We start from the raw sequence: 15,866 nt of genomic DNA, 5'->3' as shown, positions 1-15,866 counted from the left end.
ATTTTACCTGCCTAAATAATTTGGGTATTTCAAGCAACTCTAGGGTCTAAAAGTAGCCTTATTATCGTAAAACGCAGTGTAAATATCTTGTAACCCCAAAACGAGAAAAATTGTTAAATATATCGATATATCGGCGATATATCGATATATTTCCCCCGATATATCGATATCGATATATTTGAGGGGCCGATATATCGATATATCGATTTATCGATATATTTGCAACTCATTTACATCCCTATCTTTGACTTAACCATCCAGTTGACATCTGCTAATATAACATCTTCATGAGTTCTACAAATTTTAAATCTAATTCTGAGAAAGCCATGTGATAGTCAGTCTTTTAGTGCCAGTTTGAGTTTTCCTCCCACTTGCGAATTTCATTCCATTCTTCTTCATAAACTATTTAGAGTATTTAGTAATTTAGTTCTTGTTTCTGCTATATTCTGATGTGTTACCTTAAATCTTATTCTTCCTCTCTCCCATGCACTTTTTTGTTCCATCTGCATTGTTCATTTTCTTTTTCATATTATCTTGGACGGTCTTCAAAATAAAGTCTCTAAATAAATATTGTTTATTTATTTCATGCATTGTTTTTTCTTGTGGAGCAGTCAGTATGAATTATTTGAGATGTGTTGTGTTTACGTCTAAATCTTAATGTCTGTTTGTGTGGGTACTCCTCTCATGATTTGCATGCTTCCTTGATTTGAATTTTCTCAAGAGGGTTCCACTCGTTTTCGCTATATTTTTGATGATATCCAGGACTAAATGTTCATAATAATTTGACTACCACCTACCTATTCATTTGGACTCTGAACTTGAGTTTGTCTAAGCAAAAATGGGATTTATCGAAGGGGGAAAAAGAGCTTACAAGTAGATGTTGATCTTACAATTTACATAGGTATTCGCTCAAGAATCATGATATCCTAGGGTGTGATTTAATCAAAGGGTTGTTTTTTTAACTATGATTTCCTACTTCTTTAGCTAAAACTGTGGCAATTCTGAATACTAATGAGCTTACAAGTAGATGTTGATCTTACAATTTACATAGGTATTCGCTCAAGAATCATGATATCCTAGGGTGTGATTTAATCAAAGGGTTGGTTTTTTAACTATGATTTCCTACTTCTTTAGCTAAAACTGTGGCAATTCTGAATACTAATGATAATGAAACAACCAGTGGCCTAGTCCGAGCCTAGCATACTTACATAAATATTTCTGCACACTTGTTAAGCAAGGTCGAAAACTTTGAAGACATATTATCATCCATAAATTAATACACATCTATAGTCACGTAGGAATTTATGCCCCAGCAAGTTATGTTAATTGTACCTCTACGCGCTGACGTCTATATGTATTTCTCTCCGGAATTATTACAGTATTTTTAATGGACTTTCAAGAGAAATGAAATTTCTTTTCTTCAAAAAATATACAAACCAGACACTAAACTTGTCTTCTCGTATTTAAATTCCGCACAGAAGTGTGCAATTACCTGGGCAACCTGGCAAGTATTCAAACAGCAACAATATGTCATAACGCATTGACATTTCCCAAAGCATCAAAACCTGCGAGTGGACACAACAGGTATTTCACAAATATTTCTCTAAATCTGACAAGAAACAATGCGTAGCAAACTAGACTTTCACGCCAAAGCTTCTAGGTTCCTACTCACACAAAAGCATAAAACTGTAATAAATTTTATTTAATTATTTACGAGTGTTTACCGACCACATGGGGAGTGAACCCGGAACTCCTTTCTACAAGACTGTGACCAAGAGAAGCAGTGAACCTATACGTGGGCAACTTGATCTAAGCTATGTTGGCCGGATTTTCGAATACACCCTGTAGAGTATGACAAGTGGACATAATATACAGGTGTATTGTTAAATATCAGGGAAACAAGTTTTACAACAGTTTGATAAGAAATTCAGCTTTCTGTAAACTGGGTGCTATACATGGCTATTTAATGTCATAAACTTGTGTTTATTGAAATAGCCCAGAGGACTTACACATTTCCAGTTCAAATAGATGTTAGTCATGTTGCCCGGTTATGATTGCTCAATGGGTTACTGCTCTATTGGTTCTAATGTTACCCCTGATGAGTTTCGTGATTAGAATAATTAATCAACAAGATCTTAACAGTATCAAGCAACCTGGGAACTAATAACAGTACCTACTTCACTGAGTCCACAAATCTGAATCTTATGAAGCTACTATAGAGATATTGAAAATGTAATTGTAATAATTTAATTACTCATATCTGCCTGATATTCCAAGATACAAATGAATCTTCTTCTCCGTGATACTACCATGCAATTTTATTTATTTTTCATACCAACAAAATAGGGCTACAAAGATCATTTACTTGTGCTTTGTCCATCCCTTTGTTCTAGTCACCCTAATAGGTAAGCTCAAAAGTGTTACTCATGTAATCGGAAATTTTGATCAGTCTTTTTGATTCGCCCTGTATTGGGCTTCGAATTCCACTGACCAGGTAAAAACAAAGCTCCGTTATGTGTATGGATAAATGGGACCTCTGCAGGCTTGGAACGTCCTTCACGGAGTTACAAAGTTGCTGACTTCATTAGCATATTGCGTACAGGGTGATTCTAAAAATTCTCGATGAGTTTTGGTACACTTTCTTTGCTTTACTACTTTTAACCCGAAAGGGGTTTTTTCTAAAAAAGTTCAAGTGCATTCTTTTTTAAGACACTCATCTTAAGTTTACGAATAAAAATATTGTATTTACAGACCGAAGACTGTAGTTCAGGACATAAAGACTTCAACGGTTCTCAAAGTCCAATACTAGGTATCCTTCAATAAATGCAAAACCTTTGAAGTTGAATAGGGAAAAATTATTCATCCTGGTTTTTTGTATAGGCTTAGGCTGGGTGTCCCTTCGGACTCTTGACTTTTGAACGCCTGCCGGCAAGCTTGATAATTTGTAGGGCAAACTCCTTGCTCTTTCCAAGATAAACTCATTTTGTGAGCTATAAAAGAGACATACCTATAGGAATCATCATTAAAAAAAGCGCACTCAGAGGCTTAGGTGTAGGGCCAAATAGCCCTAAAGGATGCGTTAATCTTATACAAATCTACCTATAGCTATAGGAATATTATTTTCTTTTTGATAAACCTTACAACTTTTTAATCAATCACCCGGTATAATTTATCTGTGAAATCTCTTGGTCATCCTAACGTCAGGAACTTGACAGCTTCTCAGTCCAAATGAGCTCACGTGTTACAAGTGTGAAAACAGCACAAGGAGATTTTATTGTTAATCCTATAAGAGCATCTTCACATCTCTTGCCCATTAAGAGGCCTTGGACACGTCAAATTCGGCTGCCTGAAGGTTCACACAACCTCGTAAAGACAGAAGACAGAAAAGTTCTGAAAATTTCGGAAAAACGTCACGTCAAGGACTTCCAAGCATTGAGGACTTGTTTTTTTTCTATCCAGCTGAAAGGGCTCCTTGCAGTGCAAAGTCTAACCATTTAAGTCATCTTCGAATAAATTCGAACCCACAACCCACGTCTTTTGCTTTCCAGTGCCATCAATTTTCATAATTTCATTTGTCCTATAAGAACTTTTTACGCTGACACCACGCCATATGTTGAGGCTCCATTTTAAAATACCTCTGCGGTTCTCTAATATAACTACTCACTAATGATCTTGTTTATTTGAGAACAACTCACACGGTGAAAATAAAACAAAATTAATTATCTGTAGGGGGAAACAGGCTGATTGTGCCGAGAGATAAGATTTTCTCCCTCCTCGTCTCTCTGATCTTAAAACAGTGATTCCTAAAGACTGAATTCCCTCAAATGGTGTCTTTTTTTTAATGAGAAACTTGACATGTAAATTTGGTGAACACAATTTAACACGCGAGAGAGCTGGAGAAAAATTATACCTACCTAATCTCAGAAAAAACCCATCACCTATTATCAAAAAATCCCTCTCACACTCTGTGTCAAAAATGGAAGATTGGCAACCGCTTGGCCATTCTTTAGCCCTTCCCATCACATTGGAATTATCAGTCCGAAATCTCGACATAATTAGTCCGGATTTATTGACAATAAATTCATATTAAGAATGCAAGCACACTTTTATTTGAATTCTCTTTGAGTTTGTTTCTTCTTTTATGTGTGCTGTTTTGTTTGAATTTTTGTGGTAGGTAACATGTTGTAAAGTCAAATGCTGTTAAATTAGTACCAGTACTGTGCTGACAAAAATATGGCCAGGTGGGGCATTTGTCCTTGATTAGGTGGGGGAAAAAACAAAGTGTTGACACTAGGCCTCAGAAATTTCCAATTATTATTTTGTTTGCTGCTTTGTAGAGATTTTTTAGCCCACATAATTATAATGCATTGCCAGCATAGAATTCATGGTCTTGAATTCCATATACAAATGATCAATCTACATACCTATTTCTCTTGAAAGTACCTGTGCCATACAAACTTACAAAGAGAAAAATATGAAGAAGAGAATTCGGTAATGAATGATGAATAAACATGAAGATTTAGATTCATACAATACCTATGTTTGTTTTACAAAAGCAGATTTGTACATTACTTTTGTTTCATACACATCCACATTATGTTGTGCTAAAACCTTTGCATGATCACTTAAGCAGCAATGAAACTCCGTGCTGAAATGTGCTGAATAATTTGAAATATTTAAACCTCTTATGATTTTAATAAATAATTAGTCAAATGTTTTCTTGTTGACTCTCGTATTTTCCTTTGAAGCTCCTTATATTCCCTTTATATGTGTTCTTGAACATACCTCGCACCATTTTATCTTCATAATTATCAAGTTTTCTGTCTATTGTCAACTTTATTATGTCTTGAAATTTCTAGTATTTTGTCTTTGTATCTCTTCGTTTTTTTGAAATATTTTCAACTCAGATCTGAGGCAGTGAACGTGGTAAATAAATACCTGCACTGATCTGATGCGTACATGTGTGTAGGTTATTGTAAATAATTTTTGCTGGTAGATCATTAATTTAATATTAATGACTGTGGCATAAAATATTGTGGTAGGTCTTTGCTTTAGTTTTAGCTTTTCTTTCATTACCGGGAGAACATTATGTTTTTTATCGTATCGATAAATTACCCTGTAATCTTAGTCGAACATAATATTATATCATGTTCTATTGCAAAATATGGTTGATACTTACATCGTGCTTACAGTATAATAATTCCTAGATATCTAAAACCGCGGGCTGATAAAATAGAGGACATTGATTGGAATATAGATACCTACAAAAGAGAGCTTAAGAGATAGCTATACAATTAGAGGAATATATTAGGTAAATATGTAAGTAATTACTTATTTACACACTAATATATCAATAAATTAGCAATAAGGAGGGAATATAAAGATAGGGAAGAAATATTAAAAATATACATTATTACACTTAATAGTAGATACCTACTTGTCCTCATTCTTTGTCAAGATTTCTTTCAAAATTTAATATTTTTTTATGAAAAGAACTTTTGTCCCCACAGGACAATGATGGAAATAATAATATAAACGTACAGAAAAATCCAGGCTTAATTTTTGACATAATGATATTTTTGCTGAAAAAGAAAAAATAATTAAAAATATTTTTAAAGCTTTTTTTAACAGACATTGAAAAAAAAAAATATATTTTATATGTGTTCTTGAACATACCTCGCACCATTTTATCTTCATAATTATCAAGTTTTCTGTCTATTGTTAACTTTATTATGTCTTGAAATTTCTAGTATTTTGTCTTTGTATCTCTTCGTTTTTTGAAATATTTTCAACTCAGTTCTGAGGCAGTGAACGTGGTAAATAAATACCTGCACTGATCTGATGCGTACATGTGTGTAGGTTATTGTAAATAGTTTTTGCTGGTAGATCATTAATTTAATATTAATGACTGTGGCATAAAATATTGTGGTAGGTCTTTGCTTTAGTTTTAGCTTTTCTTTCATTACCGGGAGAACATTATGTATTTTATCGTATCGATAAATTACCCTGTAATCTTAGTCGAACATAATATATCATGTTCTATTGCAAAATATGGTTGATACTTACATCGTGCTTACAGTATAATAATTCCTAGATATCTAAAACCGCGGGCTGATAAAATAGAGGACATTGATTGGGATATAGATACCTACAAAAGAGAACTTAAGAGATAGCTACAATTAGAGGAATTCAGGAATATGTCTGGCAGCCCAAGTCAAAACAAGTTTGATTCAAATTAATATGATAATACCTCGCTGTCAACATTTACATTGTATGCTGTATGTATGATAACGTATGTAACAACATACATTGTGTGTTGACAGCTCATTTATTAATTTGATTTGTATTTTAAATTTCATAAAATGTACAGTGAGCACTGCTCGGTGTAAACACTGCTTTGATAAATACTTTTTCGCGAGGAAAGGAACGTTAAATAATGTGCAAAAAAAATATTACATACATATTAGATATCTAATGGATATCAAGCATTGGAAATCTACATGGTTCATGAGAGTATTTCTATGTAGAATATGTACCCAGCATGTTTTATTTAATATTTAAAACATTTGAAACAACGCGGCCTAGAGATGGTAGGGATTTGATATGAAATTATTATTAACCCCTCTTGGTAGAAACATCAATGAAAATTCAACAAATGTATCTCCTCAAGAACAAGAGGTAGGTATTTTATCACATTTTTATGCTTAAATCTTCTTGGTATTAAACGTATCTATAACAGGCATATATGTAAGCCTTTTGAATGATAACTCGCTACTATGATAGGTAGAAATATTATCCCGTTTTAAATGGGTGCGAAGAAAATAAAGGGAATTTATGTACATCATTCTTAGACCATGTAGAATTTTTCATGTTTAAATATTATATTCCTATGCAAGAATTAAATGCTGTGGCCAAAGTTAACATTTGTTCCTATACTTTGTGATTTCCACAAATGATCAGAACAAAATATCAAGATCAAAGAAAAATAAATATTGCCCCTAAAAGTGACGAAAGTTTTATAGGACTAAAAAATGAAAACTATGGCTGAACATTTGTTTTGATGTCATAATATATGATTTCAACATGAAAAATTATTTCAAATTTCTGATATTATTAGATACAATCTACATTGGTATACAAACCTAGATACTTTTACTAATTTCTGTTTAAAAATATATATCCTCCTATGTTCGCACTTGGAAAGTACACTCTTTGTAGGTCTGTATTATGAATGTTTGTATTATATGGAAGCTAGATCAGTACCTAAAGCGTTCCAAATTACCTGAGGTCGGCATAAATCCCCCCAAAGTTTAAAACATAAAATTAACTCCCTCGAAAGCTTTGGATTTATCAAAATTTCGACGCTACATCACGCCCACACACAAACGTTTTTCCTATAGCCCTATTGTTGTGCACACAAAAGGGAAAACGACAATGAAACTTTTCCCCTGGCGCGCATCCAGGGAAATTGTGTGGAAAACCCAAAGCTCGTGGACCAATGAGAACGCTGTATTGTTCACAACGGTCTTTCCCTTGGAGCTATTGTTATTGGGGATTCTCTTTGTTGTTCCGAGTCTGTGCGTTGCTCTTTGTTGTTCCTCGTGTATTGTGTTTTTATTTCTGTATTATTGTTCGTAACAATGGGAAGGCGTGGCTCAAGAACGTTTTTATTCTTTTGTTCGACCAATGAGAGCTGTTCTATTTATTTATTCCGTGCATTGTTTGGAGAAAAGAATACATTGTACACAATAAATTTCGACATGCCCTAACGTGGAAGAATACTAGGCATGTATTCACCGTCGAAAACGGGTGGAACGATTTCTTTTTTTTCTATGTAGTTCAATATCGAATCTAAAACATGTTAGATACTTATAGACTTTGAACTATAATTATGCTGTTGTTTGGAATCAAACTTTCCATCCATACATACCTAGTTATGTGCATAGCTAGGTAAGTGTCTCCAGAAATCGACCTCACACTATCACAACATAGGATCACTTTGTCCACAGGCTCTTCGTCCTATCCTGGTCTCCAATAAAGAAGAGACATAATTCATGTCAGATTTGCATTATCTGTTTAATTTCATTTACTAAAACAGAGACACATACCTAGCGGATTGCATAAAACACCCATTTACTCAATCCAAGTATTTTTTTGACGTCTTTTATTAATGTTTTATACATTTTATACAACTATAGGTACTTGGTTTACGAAATGATTATTTATTCGTGTTTACTTATTCATGTATGAAGCATTCTCTTTCACCCAGCACTACAAACACCAATTAATTATTATTCAACTTCTGAAGAAATCCGCCGTTGTTGTTTCTTAAACGTGTGATAAATTGTAGCGCGTTTAATTTAAATCCGAGGGACATTCAAAATAGAAAACACTTTAACGCAAGCAAATTCACTGAGAATTTTCTTTGTCTAATTGTTACAACAAAGTGAGAACAAAACTCAGAGTAAACCACTTATTAGTAACTAAAAGTCTTTGTTCAAGTAACTATCTCTTGAGAAAAAGTCTTCGATGGTCATATACTCGTACGGTGATACAAAAAGGATCTTGGGTTAAATCAGTTTTATAAGTATCTATTCTAATTTTATTAATTAAGTAGGAGATATAATTTTGTACAAGCTTCCAAGAGAGTGAAGAAAGAAAATTGATATTTTCGTACAGTTTTAAAACATGAGAAAATTAATCTCCTTGTGCTCATGGCAATGTTTGCCAAGAGATTATTATCTGATAACATTATCATTATGGGGACGCTAACAATTAAGCGAGATGGGCTTTTCACATTGTGTACATGAGAAATGGAAGTTATCAATGTTTTCTATAGTATGAAATGTATCTCTTGGTTACACCTACTATTATCTACAACTACATTTATCAATAAGTGAAACCAAGGAATCCAAGGAATTTGGTGAAACTGAAATACTTACTTTTCAGCGTGTTCTTCTTTTGTTGATTGAATTGAATTGGTCTTCTGCAACGATCAAAATTACTGCTTTCTGCTCCAAATCTTGCGTGAAAAACGTTATATCACAAAACACTGACAATAATTTAAGAAATAAAATGTTCCTATTGAGGAATATTGAACCAGTTGTTCTGTAAGTTGACACTTATACTTGAATTGTTTGAGCACTGGTATATTAGGTATATTTATGTATTTTCTAGCATTTAAAAGTAAAACTTTCGATATTAATTACACATGGCGGAGGACAGATAAAATTAACATGCACTAGGATTGATATTGAAAGCGACATTATGTTTGTAGCTTTTTAAAAAACGGTTCACTCGTTGGAAAGCAACTATTCAGCAATATATTAACTTTATTGAATGAATAAATTAGAGCACACATACTGGAACCTATCTTGAACTGAATGGATTCCACTAATATTGATACTTGGCATCTCCACTAATGACTTAGATTATTTTGTCATCTCCACTAATACTCATGAGTTCCTCTGGATCCTCTTAGAGCTGGTTATTTTGTCATCTCCACTAATAAAATTGGTTATTCTGTCATCTCCACTAATAATACTGGTTATTCTGTCATCTCCACTAATAATACTGGTTATTTTGTCATGTCCACTAATAACACTGGTTATTCTGTCATAAGCACTGACAGATCATGTAAAAATCTTTTGATTTTCTTTCTTGATTAAAAAAAGTTCTGAATACAGTAATATACCTACAGAGTAGATATTTATTTTTATGGAATTTGACTAACTTAGTATATATTGTCTCATCGAAAGAAATATTTTCTAACATCCTATCTTGAGATTTAAGACTGTCGCATTACGCGCTTGGGTGTTGGAAAAAAATTCTTATTTGAGAACATCACAAATTTAAATTTTTTTGGAGGAAGTTGGGATTGCCGGAGTGGAGAAATGATCTGTCAGACTGGAAGTTGGATGTGATATCAGATTAATTTTTTTCTTAGATGAAGGGAGTATATTTTATTAAAATTGAATATTTAGAAAGACATATCAAAGAAATGTACAGGGTTCAAAGCAGCAGTTTTGCACCCCCTCCCATAGTTACATACTAACATAGCTGGTGCAAATACCTACTTTGATCCCAATAGAATCAGTTAAAATAGGTACGTTGATATCCTGAATCTAAACAATTCACTTCTTAGTGGAGACACCAAAACTCCATAATATTCATATCTTCTTCTGTTGAAAACAAAATTCAAAAATTCACATGTCCCAGCGACCCAGACCATTATGAACATTAAAATCCCATAGTTCCGGCCACAACTTGTAAATCTGATAACAACGTTGGACCACACAAATATTTTAATAAAAAAACTATATTGTACACAAAATATTCGACAAACAACAAACAAATCCATAGATACAGAGAGAGACTAGATAGCTGACACAAAAAGAATGAATGAATTGAAACAATGAATGAAAAGAACTTCAGTGGTCTTCAATCTGTGTCAGCAGACACCGAAACAGCAGCGGGATGACAGAAAAACATTTTGCTAACTTCGTAGCTCAGTGCGTAGCACTCTTGTGACTCTTGGGATCCCCATTAACTAAGAACTGGGACAAACTTCTGAAAAGAATAATATTGATTTATCTAAAGGTATGTCTACAAATAGTCGACGGCCGTCGATCGATCATCTACCGATGTGAATTTATTGTGAATTGATGTTGATCGTCGTCGATCGACTATGTTCGGAAGTTTGGACACATTTTGAAGGTCTCCCAAATATGACTGATGGGAAATAGGTACACTGCACAATATCCTCTGGGAAGTTCAGAATTCATGAGGTCCTTTTCAGACGGGACTTAGTGATGGGCGAACATTAATATCTGCTCTCAATAAAAAGTACATTAACTGGAAGGCGCTCCAAGACTTGGGCCATGCTACCATTATGAATGAGGACGAGCCTAAGTAATAGGTTGAATATAATACATCTCATTAATATAATACTGTTTACAATCATAACTTATAAGTGGGGATGCAGACTGGTCGACATTGTTGAGAGATTGCTATGCCAATATTGTTCAAGTACATACCTGCGTACCTGATCATAACTTATAAGTGAGGATGCAGACTGGTCGACATTGTTGAGAGATTGCTATGCCAATATTGTTCAAGTACATACCTGCGTACCTTAATTTCTATATCAAAATATTCTGTCACAGGTCAAACTCGTAAAAAATTGTAGGTACATAGGTATGAGTAAGTACCTATACATTTACCAAAATGAATAATTGTGCTAGGTATAATAAAATTAGACTTGTTCGATTTAGACTAAAGAGGTCTCCCACTAATTTACACTGGATCAGTAATGTAAAAAGATAAAATTTCATGTCATGGTTGGGATTCGAACCCGCGCCTTCCCACTCACCAGGTGAGCGCCACTATGCACCGAGGGAGGTCTTTGAACATTCGATGTGCATCCCAGTATCTCTGCTCCAGTGATAGGAGAAGAATTGCATTATTATATTAATTATTGCTCTTATGTTGAACATCTTATGCATGTTGGGTTGCATGTTGAAGATTCTGTATGAATTTATCACAAGGAAAAGAGGTCTCCTTTCAACTTCGAAGCAGTTTAGCTCTAGATTTCGAGTGTTCGAATTCTAAATCCAAACTCTTACTTTGGAGTCAAGGAACGTCGTACTTGGCTGGTCTTTGGATGAAGATTCTGTATGAATTTATCACAAGGAAAAGAGGTCTCCTTTCAACTTCGAAGCAGTTTAGCTCTAGATTTCGAGTGTTCGAATTCCAAATCCAAACTCTTACTTTGGAGTCAAGGAACGTCGTACTTGGCTGGTCTTTGGATGTACGAGTAGACCGTCCATCGCGTCGGTCGGGGATATCTACATAACTGTCAATGTCTCATAAAGTGGAAATCTTCTTTTGTGGAGTTCCTATCCGTTTCAAATGTTGGCGATCAGCATGGCAATCCTGATTTTCTTGGTGGCGATACGGAACAGTTCTACAGATGATTTGTCCAAGTGGAAATCTAATCAGTACAATCAGACAAAGTCGGATATTTAGTTTAAATGCGCCAACCACTGTGTTGAAATGTTGAAAACGAAGTTATGTACTTATTCGGTTCCTCTCACCGAGTGATAAATTGTAGCGCGTTTAATTTAAATCCGAGGGACATTCAAAATAGAAAACACTTTAACGCAAGCAAATTCACTGAGAATTTTCTTGGTCTAATTGTTACAACAAAGTGAGAATAAAACCCAGAGTAAACCACTTATTAGTAACTAAAAGTCTTTGTTCAAGTACCTAACTATCTCTTGAGAAAAAGTCTTCGATGGTCATATACTCGTACGGTGATACAAAAAGGATCTTGGGTTAAATCAGTTTTATAAGTATCTAGGTATTCTAATTTTATTAATTAAGTAGGAGATATAATTTTGTACAAACTTCCAAGAGAGTGAAGAAAGAAAATTGATATTTTCGTACAGTTTTAAAACATAAGAAAATTAATCTCCTTGTGCTCATGGCAATGTTTGCCAAGAGATTATTATCTGATAACATTATCATTATGGGAACGCTAACAATTAAGCGAGATGGGCTTTTCACATTGTGTACATGAGAAATGGAAGTTATCAATGTTTTCTAGTATGAAATGTATCTCTTGGTTACACCTACTATTATGTACAACTACATTTATCAATAAGGAATTCAAGGAATTTGGTGAAACTGAAATACTTACTTTTCAGCGTGTTCTTCTTTTGTTGATTGATTTGAATTGGTCTTCTGCAACGATCAAAATTACTGCTTTCTGCTCCAAATCTTGCGTGGAAAACGTTATATCACAAAAAACTGACAATAATTTAAGAAATAAAATGTTCCTATTGAGGAATATTGAACCAGTTGTTCTCTAAGTTGACACTTAACTTGAATTGTTTGAGCACTGGTATATTAGGTATATTTATGTATTTTCTAGCATTTAAAAGTAAAACTTTCGATATTAATTACACATGGCGGAGGACAGATAAAATTAACATGCACTAGGATTGATATTGAAAGCGACATTATGTTTGTAGCTTTTTAAAAAACGGTTCACTCGTTGGAAAGCAACTATTCAGCAATATATTAACTTTATTGAATGAATAAATTAGAGCACACATACTGGAACCTATCTTGAGATTTAAGACTGTCGCATTACGCGCTTGGGTGTTGGAAAAAAATTCTTATTTGAGAACATCACAAATTTAAATTTTTTTGGAGGAAGTTGGGATTGCCGGAGTGGAGAAATGATCTGTCAGACTGGAAGTTGGATGTGATATCAGATTAATTTTTTTTCTTAGATGAAGAGAGTATATTTTATTAAAAATGAATATTTAGAAAGACATATCAAAGAAATGTACAGGGTTCAAAGTTTTGCACCCCCTCCCATAGTTACATACTAACATAGCTGGTGCAAATACCTAGTTTGATCCCAATAGAATCAGTTAAAATACGTTGATATCCTAAATCTAAACAATTCACTTCTTAGTGGAGACACCAAAACTCCATAATATTCATATCGCGGTACTAGAGATTGGAGATGTACATACTTTTCAAAATAATTTAGGTAATGAACAAGTTGTTTAAGTGCAGGCAATGGACAATATTTGTTCAAATGACATCTTGACCAGTGTAGGCACCTAATAGCGGCTGCAATTTGAAATAAAGAACATAAAGGAAGATCTCACCCCTACATCTACTGAGATATCCTATACGAGTAAGACAGATTCTATCACGTAGGTAGAACGTACCTTACAGCTTACATTACTACGGAAATGACTACATCACATCTTACATCTCTTGGGGTACTTGAAAAAACCATGTAATAAAGATGATGATATTGCCAATATTGGAAGGAAAAAAATACAAAATAATAAACTAAAAGGTATAAAGTTCAATTTTTTTAAAAGTGTCCATAAAAAAGTAGAGAAAGAAAACTGCTGTACGAGACATAACTTATAGAAAAAGCTACACAAGAGAATATCTTGGGGCGAGCTTTTATATTATGAATTGAATAGAAAAGGATCAGGGATTATCAACCTGGTGCATCACACAGCCAAGGAAAGATCAGCACTTTTTACAATGAAATGTTTGCGACGAAAAAGCTATCTCTTGTGGCCTTTAACCTTTTCTTGGAAACCACTCTCTAACTTTAATATTATCTGGGTCTCTCCTTAATTATTGACTTTGTATTAACCTACTTATCTCGATGGTAAGGTCTAAATTACACATAGTGTTCTTAAATGAATTAGACAGGCAATGGATCATAAGAAAATGGCTCATTTACAGTCAAAATAGAGATGATATTCATAATAAATACATGTAGGCCGTTAGAAGTTACCCGAGGATATGAGGGTGAATGAAAATACGGCCACAGGAACCACAAATATTACGGCCATCATATTCGTAAAGGACATGAAAGCTCTCAATCGCACAAGAGGTTCGATTTGAGATTAAAAGGCCGTAAAATTTTACGGGAAATCGAACTTTCAGCCTTTGATGGAAAATATTAATGTAAAGTCATTTTTTCCCTTTAGGATGGACTTGGACACTGCTCAAAGCTTTCTCCGAGGTTATATTTTCATCAAGGTATTTTTTTGAGTTGTTTCCAATAAATTGGTTTCATAAAGGATCTATCGTTCTACTTTGAATTGAAGGGGAGATGAAGATAGTGTTGATTGGGGGAGATGAAGATAGTGTTGATTGGTTTTGGTCTAGGTATCACAAATATGTTGCACACATAGGTACTCATAATTTCAGAGTTTACTGGTAGGAGTATGCACTTATTGTACCTGCTTACCTACAATCAGTATCAGAATGAAACTTGAAAATGAAAATATTTCATGACAATTGGACCTCAAACTTTTCCAAGGATCTCAAATAAGGAAATCTCTGAGTACTGCGAGAAAACAAAAACCAGAAAAGGATCAGGGATTATCAACCTGGTGCATCACACAGCCAAGGAAAGATCAGCACTTTTTACAATGAAATGTTTGCGACGAAAAATCTATCTCTTGTGGCCTTTTCTTGGAAACCACTCTCTAACTTTAATATTATCTGGGTCTCTCCTTAATTATTGACTTTGTATTAACCTACTTATCTCGATGGTAAGGTCTAAATTACATATAGTGTACATGAATTAGACAGGCAATGGATCATAAGAAAATGGCTCATTTACAGTCAAAATAGAGATGATATTCATAATAAATACATGTAGGCCGTTAGAAGTTACCCGAGGATATGAGGGTGAATGAAAATACGGCCACAGGAACCACAAATATTACGGCCATCATATTCGTAAAGGACATGAAAGCTCTCAATCGCACAAGAGGTTCGATTTGAGATTAAAAAGCCGTAAAATTTTACGGGAAATCGAACTTTCAGCCTTTGATGGAAAATATTAATGTAAAGTCATTTTTTCCCTTTAGGATGGACTTGGACACTGCTCAAAGCTTCCTCCGAGGTTATATTTTCATCAAGGTATTTTTTAAGTTGTTTCCAATAAATTGGTTTCATAAAAGATCTATCGTTCAACTTTGAATTGAAGGGGAGATGAAGATAGTGTTGATTGGGGGAGATGAAGATAGTGCTGATTGGTTTTGGTCTAGGTATCACAAATATGTTGCACACATAGGTACTCATAATTTCAGACTTTACTGGTAGGAGTATGCACTTATTCTACCTGCTTACCTACAATCAGTATCAGAATGAAACTTGAAAATGAAAATATTTCATGACAATTGGACCTCGAACTTTTCCAAGGATCTCAAAGAAGGAAATCTCTGAGTACTGCGAGAAAACAAAAACTAACTATCGATATCTGCCGAAAAAGAATGGTCCGCATAAAAAACAAGGTACTTTCCCACCCC

The 15,866-nt window shown here is 34.1% G+C and overlaps 1 protein-coding gene across 6 annotated transcripts in view; it reads left to right on the top strand.

Moving 5' to 3' along the window:
* LOC103506355 (probable serine/threonine-protein kinase dyrk1) overlaps window positions 1-15,866 on the top strand; it is a 175,707-nt gene that overhangs the window by 138,073 nt on the left and 21,768 nt on the right. The window lies entirely within an intron of this gene.

The sequence above is a fragment of the Diaphorina citri genome, unplaced genomic scaffold (genome assembly GCF_000475195.1).
Source record: "Diaphorina citri unplaced genomic scaffold, Diaci psyllid genome assembly version 1.1 scaffold229, whole genome shotgun sequence".
In the NCBI taxonomy this organism is placed as follows: domain Eukaryota; kingdom Metazoa; phylum Arthropoda; class Insecta; order Hemiptera; family Psyllidae; genus Diaphorina; species Diaphorina citri.
This window is presented reverse-complemented; position numbering and strand designations above follow the sequence as displayed.